A 7,691-nucleotide genomic window follows, 5' to 3' on the forward strand; every position below is an offset into this window, starting at 1 on the left:
TGGGATCTGCTCCCAGTTGAAAATAGAGTAAAAAGCCACATCAATGCTGGGATCTATTCATGAATGAACCAGATGTTTTCTTCTTCTTTTTTTCCCTAATTCTTTGCCCCGTCTCACTCCGATGAAGACGACCCTCAAGCCATTGGTCCCTATGCAGATGAGGGTCGCTCCTGCTGCCCCCCCCATGTGATGTCAAGTGACTGCTGGTCTTGGCACTTAGACACACTCCGTCACTGGGGTAATGGTGGGAAGGCCTTGTACTCTAGTCTACCCCCCCCCCCCCCATCCACCGTCAAAATGTTTACTTACAGGTGACATCGCTTAAGAACACAGTTCCTGTTCTTTGGGTGTTTTTGGATGTGCTACGTCTCAAACATCACCTGTTATGAAGCATTAAACTATATTAAATAAGTAATAACCAACATCTGATATCTTTCAAATCATACTGCAACAAAAAGTCGTTAACCCTATCGATGAGAACCAAAAAAGTGACGATAATAATAATAACCCCCCTCCCCCCCCACAACTCCTTAGGGATCACAGAGCCTCTCTTTGTTGTGTTTTGCCTGTCATGATAGCTAAAGACAGACCTGAAACATGACCAGAATGACCACAGAACAAAGGGGATCCTGTAAGAAAAAACACACACACACGCTGGCAGAAAACACCTGATAACGCCAAGCCGTAAACGGGCGTCCCGTTTCATAGCCCGTGTGCTGGCAAACGGAGAGCCGAAAGCTCGGATCGTTACCCTCCATTCCCCGCACTCTCCCCGACAACGGGCCAGAGATACCAAAGGATTAAACAGCCACGAGCAAAGCGTCCCACTCTTCTAGTTTAACCCAGACTACAGGATTAAAAGAAAGCTTAAACCCACAGGATTTGGACTGAAACATCAGGCCTAAGTAAAGTCTGGTACTCTGCCAAGCGCGCATCTTTTTATTGTGTCGGAGAATTATTATCATTTCAGGGGTGTTTTAACAACTCAGAAAAAAAAGTGTTTTTGTTTTTATTTTGATTTTGCTGCTGCAGGGTTTTTACGATCTTAGCTTGTAAAGCTACCGTTTAAGTAGTTAAAGGATCTGTCCTTCGCAAACAAGCTGAACCGTAGAGGAATTAAAGGGTAATATCATGTTCCAATGAAGCACAGCCATACTGAACGGAGTAAAGCAATATCAACTGGACGAAAACCAAAGGTAACAGAAATAATTAAAGTTTTCAGAGGGAACAAAAAATTACATTTCCGCTTCATGACAAATCCTTGCCGTAACAACCTTGCATCACGGGATCATTTTCTAATTTGACACGGTTACCGTGTTCATTTAACACTACAGGGGAGCACAAACCCCACCGAAATAGCCTTGAAGCGGACAGATGCACTTAGCCCACATCTGAGAACCACGAACGATTCAAAAAGAAAGGTCGGGGGGGGGGGGCAAAAAAAAAAGATACCAGACTTGATAGCCAGACACAAACCTGGCAACACACCCCCCCCCCCCCATAAAAACTTGTTTGTATAAGACTAAACCTGTCAATTGGCATAATCTGCATCATCCCTCAAACGGTTTAAAATGTAAAGGCAGAAATAAGTATTTACAGAGCATTCCACAGAGGTTGGGGGCGGGGGGGTGGGATTGGGGGCAAAAAAGATTGACGTTTCCACCTTTGCAATCAATTCAGTGCTCGCTTCTGTTTCATTGCCGGACCTGTCAAGCCACATGTATAATTAAAAATGTAATCTCCTTGTCCAAAGTGGCCGGCAAGTGTACAGTGATGCCACATTTCCTATTCCGGCAAAAAACGCCAAGATTAGCATATGAAAAGCTTGCTGTGGTGCACAGAGAGGTCAATGACAGAAGTTCCTGTCAATAATAACAAAATCTTCGGGCACGAGAAAGCAGCAGCTTACATTCATGGCGACGGATGATCTCCATGGAACAGAATTAATCCAGCAGCGGCGTGCCGTGTAATGTTTCCGGAAGCGTCACTGTTCAGTCCCACAAGCCCCCTTTCGGTCAGCCGCCAGAGCGGGACGCTCCCCGCATACCGGCCACGGGAGCCCCACAAATTCAGGCCCGTCCCTGTTTTCCTCAGGAGCATCAGCACAGCTGTGGGGATGTGAGTATTTTTTCCATTTTGCAAAGGGGGGAGAGCACTAACAAATAAAACTAGCCCCCACATCCATTGTGAGAACGCTCAGAAACATTTCTAGCGGGATAAAAAAAATAATGAACGACACGAAGCCTACACGCTCCGACACGGAGACGGCATGCTAAACTTTACACTGGGCAGGCGTGCAAAGCTTTATCAGTCTCTGACGGCAACATTACCATACATATTGCCTCACGTGGTAGCAAAATTTGAGGACATCTTGGAAACAGGATTTTACTCTTGTTGTCTCAAGACCTCAAACAAACACGTCTTTAGGGAGAGACAGGCATAGAAATAAAGAAAGAAGAGGGGGCATTTTCATCTTCCTTTCATCTCAGTCATTCAGTCAACCACTGAATGCCCCATTCAACGTTGCTTTTCATTATGCAAAAAAATGCTAATCCTTTCCGATGCTTTCACACTTGTATAAACCCCCATTCCTCCCACTGAAAAGCAATTATATCAGTTTACATTTCTGTCAAAAAAACAGGATTACGCCAGGAATTCTAGCATCTCTCTGGCTTTCACCTCTTTAGCTACAGGAAACCACAGATTATTAGCAAAAGTATTTTTTTCCGTATTATAATGGATTTGCTTTAAAGACATGGTTTAATTAGCCAAGGGGGTAAGAAAAAAAAAACGCTTGCATTAGTTGCTGGGGAAACTCTTTTTTAGCATGGAAGCAGACCCTCCTTTCGCCAAGGCCTGAGCGGAATAAGACTCAGCTCGGTCTATTAATCAGAAACAGATTATGAAATAATGTCGGTGGACTAGGAGACACAGAACCAACAACAGGGACTATATGGTGTCGCTCCGCACTTGCAACATCATGGGGCAAACATCTAATTTGCATATGCAAATTCCCACACTAGGGAAACCTCTACAAACAAGTGTCAATATAAAGTGGATTAAGCAACCTGGGCTTTATTTTGGAGCACACTACAGCCCAGGACATTACTCAGCACAATTAACCATGTCACCATGGAAACTAATGAAATTTCGTAACGGTGCAACTTAAATTAGATAGCTAGTTGTGCGTCGCTACAATTCAACTCGTAGATCCATTATTTGCCTGGGAACAATGCGCTGTTTGTGCTCAGCTGATCTCTGCCAGCTGAACAAGCCTCCAAGTTGACAATTTGCATATGTTAATACAATTAAGCACTAATTACATGAAGCTTGTACATATTCTGAGTCACTTTCCCTGGGCGCTCCAGTCTTGAACCTCATCCAAGTATTTAAACCTTCAGACAGTTTCTAAGCAGAAGAGCCCCTCAGTGTTACAGTACAGCCTGGGGGCCGACACAAAAAGGCCCCCACTGATACATTAATGCCACTGACTTCTTAACCCTAGATCCAGAGTCCTTCGAACCTGGCAATGCTGAACTCTAGTCCAGCTAAAGAAAAAAAAAAAGGATGAATGATAAAAAGTAATTTTCCCAACCATATGCATAGAAATCAATCAGGCAGAAGTCACTGAATCCTCTATTAAGAAAATATCCTCCTTCCTAAAAAAAAAGACACTCAGCTACTAGGACACAAGTGAGCATCTGATTAATGTATGCAGAAGGAAATTAAGCGGCACTAATTAGTTTGACAGATTTAATTAAATCTAATTACATTTTCTGGCAAATGCATCCAGAGCAGTGTCAGATTGATTCTGAGATTATCAAAAACAAAACAAAAAAAACTCACTATGTTTCACTTTAGGTAAGGGCAGAAAAAATATGTTTTGGATATTTAGACAAAAGTAATGAATACTATAAAAATAAAGCAAGAAGATGAATGAGAATAGCATAATTTCTTGGAATGATATCACGGTACAGTCTTGGTAACATCAAAGACACAGTTAAAATTTTTGGGGAAGGACCTTTTGATAATGCATAGAGAGAAGACTTTTATATAAAATTTGCGTAGCTGTGAAACTGTCTGCTTCAACTGGACCAAGAAAAAGAGAAAGGAACACTGAGATATAGACAGTATGTCATTCCAATTTGTTGGCCTATGTGAGCATTTTGATTTCAGAAAGAACAAACAAGGCTTAAATTTGGTGCATAAAATCCAGTAATAGAACGACCTGTCAATTTCTATGTATGTTTGTGTAATAATAATAATAATAATAATAATAATAATAATAATAATAATAATAATACACAAGTCGTAAAGCAAAACTATCAAATAGTTTTTAAATCCCGATACTGTAACAATCCAAAGGGCAAACGATGCACGTTCTATTGTCTAACAGCTTACAAGAAAATAAATTTACAAATCCTCTGTGTTCCTATATTTATTTACCATCTGAGGAATCGCAGCACAGATTATTCAACTGCACACATGCCAATAATAAAAATATTTATGCATAAAATGTATTAGGGTTAAGCTTCAGTACATGCAAGACTTGTACATATACATGTTTAGGGTAATAGGTAAATAAACATTCATCCATGGCCATGCTTAAGCACCCAGATGGATACACATTTCTCTTTTGGCCTTTTACCTAAATTAAGGGTCTTGGTGTCTGACTGAATTGACGGTCATCCTCTTTGTGCCACTGGATTTCCAGTGCAGAACATTAAAATGCTACGGGCCTCTCAGACATGAAGAATTTTAAATCTCCCAGGCTCCTTCTATTAGACTTGAGACTTATTGAGGTAGAAACCATAAAAAATGAAGAAGGGAAATTTAATCCCTGAAATATTGATTTGCACATTAATATCATATAGGCGGAGGGCAATTTCGCTTCATGGAAATGACACATTGTCGACCCTTGGAGGATCCTAAGCCTATCGTACTGCAAAATAAGTCCGATTCTGTAATTATTAAGGGCTTCCCTCACTAGCTTTACGAAAATTTTCTCTGCCTACATTTCAAATTTGCAACATAGTATACATCTTTAAATATACATATGTTTTTGTTTGTATTTATGCATATACCCTACATGTCGTATAGAATTACACCACTATATAGGTTCGTGTGCAACGTTCAAAGAAAAGAAGAAATTCCTCTTTCAAAGCCCAGTGACTCCTATTCTGCAATTTCTTGTGTATTTAGTGCATCACTGCGTGCTGACTATAACGGTTGAGAATTAATTTAAATTGCGATAATTTCCTACAAGCTCCTGTAATTCCATGTATTATTAAAAGTAATAAGTATCTTTTCACAAGCCACACGGATCGATTAAGCCAGTCAGATACATGTGAAAATGCTGTGTGTATACCATAGTGCTCTCAACGCAAATATAGCCACTCACTCAAAAGGAAAATCTAAAACAAAACCATCGAAACATAATCATATCTGCATAGTTGAAGTAAATTATTACTTCCTTTAACAATTTCCCTTGAAAAACAGAGATATCTAATTAACTTTTTTAAACACAATAGAGATAGCCTACTATTACAAAAAAAAAACAATATCATAATAATAACAACGACAGTAATTATTACATTAATAACATTACATGGATTACTACAGATCGCCATCAGTAAAATACTCTCCGCAGTGTTATTTCTTAAAACTCCCATATCCGGAGGGGGGAAAAAATCGGATTTTCCAAATGAAGACACATTTATATCCGTTCGCAATAAAACTGTATTTTAAATTATGTAAAGTTCTTTTAAAGAGTGAAAACAAAAGCGGCTATCCAGAGAAGCGGGTTAAGGTTTTGCTGGGGAGCCGGAGAGCGCTGACACCGACAGTTACATACCCAGGTTTGCGCTGCGCTTGACCACAGCCCCGTTTTTTCTCCGCTCTCAATGCGGAGCGATCGATGCCCCCTGTCACTGTCGCGTCCCAATCGTAGCCAAGTCTCTGCCTCAAACTAACTAGCAACCACAAAGGCTGGACTCCCATCGCCTCCCTCGTTCCTCGTTTTTTAATCCCCCCCGCCGGTAACAAGAATAATACGACTACGAGAATAATAACACAATGGACAAGCCGGGTCACTTCGCTACAGTGAAAAAAAACCTCCAACCGACCAACTTTGACAAAAATCAGATTCCTCAAAAAAGGAAAATACCGGAGCAGAGGATCCTACACCGTTGAACAGCTGTCAAAGAAGCAACTGGCCAATAAAGAAAAGTTCGTCCACATTTTTTGTTTTTATCTGCAGCTTGATTATTTTTTTTTCATCTGCTGATATATATATAAATATATATATATATATATATATATATATTTTTTTTTTTCCCCATTCTATGGACCAGCTTGTACGACTCGTTTTTGGGTACAAAATCCGAGCTGCCGCTAAGGGAGCTTCTTTTCAGATAGCAGGTAACCGGAAAAACGCTCAAATTAAAACAGATACCGGATCGCCACGGGAATTAAATTAACCAGCGCGACTCTCTGTTTATCAACACCAAACATAAATGTTATTTCACAAATATCCGCCGTCAGTTACAATATACATTTAACTGTCTAAATATTTGTAACGTTTATGTAAGGTTATAGCTAACGTACTGTAAAATTCAAAGGCAAGGATTTTCGCTCGCTGTGAAACGCTCATTCGTACGTAATAGAAAATAATCCACTATCTCCCCCAATTGAAATGTGAACTCTGCTTCACGTTTCTATAGGAATACCTGTCTTCGATGGTGTATAACTCCATAGGGAATCATCTGTGCACATTTGTCTATCATATGCAATAAACAATAATAAGTAGTGTTTAAGAGGTCCAGCTATTGAAGTAGTTTTGGCAGTGACTCCGGTGTCACTCATATTTGTTACTTTATTGATAGTCCGCAGCTCTTAAAGCTGATGGAACGACTATGGATAAACATACTGATAGACGTTTTTAAAAAACTGCTAAAAAAGAAGAAAAAGAAAGATCGCGTAAAATTGCAGTTATCAGGAGAGCGTAATATCAAAGACTGCACTGGGTCAGACCAGAAAGATAATCAATACAAAACCTAAATTTAACACGAACTGCTCAATAAAAGTTAAAAGAAAAGAAAAAACTTACTTTTTCCCTCCCGCAGTTCACTCCGCTTCTTCACCTACTATTTTGTTTGTTAAAGCAAGTCACATCCAATGATAGAGAAAGTTAATAAAAAAGGGAAAAAATGAAAAAAATAATAATCCTCCAACTTTATTGGAAAAAAATAATAAAAATACGAATTTTGAGAGGATGAAACGATCCTTTGGGTCCGGTTGGTAAAGCATGTGTCGACCGTTGCCTTGCAGTTTAGGTTGTGGAGGGGTTCGGAAAAGGAGGAAAGGAAATGAAAATCCGATATGTCTTTATTCTGCTAATTATTATCGTTTTAGCCCTGTTTAAAAAAATGGCTGATTAAGTTGAGTGCGCATGTCTTTGTGTGTCTATTCCCGATATGCACTCTGGGAATGAGAGAGAGAGGAAGAGAGAGAGGGAGAGAGACAGAGGGAGAGGGAGAGAGGGGAGAGCGAGAGAGAGGTGTAATTAGTGAGGTGATCAACAGTCTGTACATTGCATATGACGCGCTGTTTCGGCTTAGAAAGCTGCAGGGCAACAATGTCCAGAAATAAAAATAACGATAATAAATCTAACGGGACGTACTGGAGGTGTC

General features: G+C 40.0%; 1 protein-coding gene across 3 annotated transcripts in view; it reads right to left on the reverse strand.

Annotated features, from left to right (window-relative positions):
• The window catches only part of zfhx4 (zinc finger homeobox 4), a 76,565-nt gene extending 69,108 nt beyond the window's left edge, over positions 1-7,457 (reverse strand). For 2 of the 3 annotated variants that reach the window (XM_072699488.1, XM_023822422.2), the window contains exon 1: positions 7,109-7,457. The gene's annotated coding sequence lies outside the window, so the exon portion shown is untranslated. Of the gene's footprint in view, positions 1-5,854; positions 6,051-7,108 lie in introns of those variants that run through there. The other variant, XM_072699487.1, reaches the window with a different exon arrangement.
• Between the last annotated feature and the right edge of the window lie 234 nt (positions 7,458-7,691).

Source organism: Paramormyrops kingsleyae, chromosome 15 (genome assembly GCF_048594095.1).
Source record: "Paramormyrops kingsleyae isolate MSU_618 chromosome 15, PKINGS_0.4, whole genome shotgun sequence".
In the NCBI taxonomy this organism is placed as follows: domain Eukaryota; kingdom Metazoa; phylum Chordata; class Actinopteri; order Osteoglossiformes; family Mormyridae; genus Paramormyrops; species Paramormyrops kingsleyae.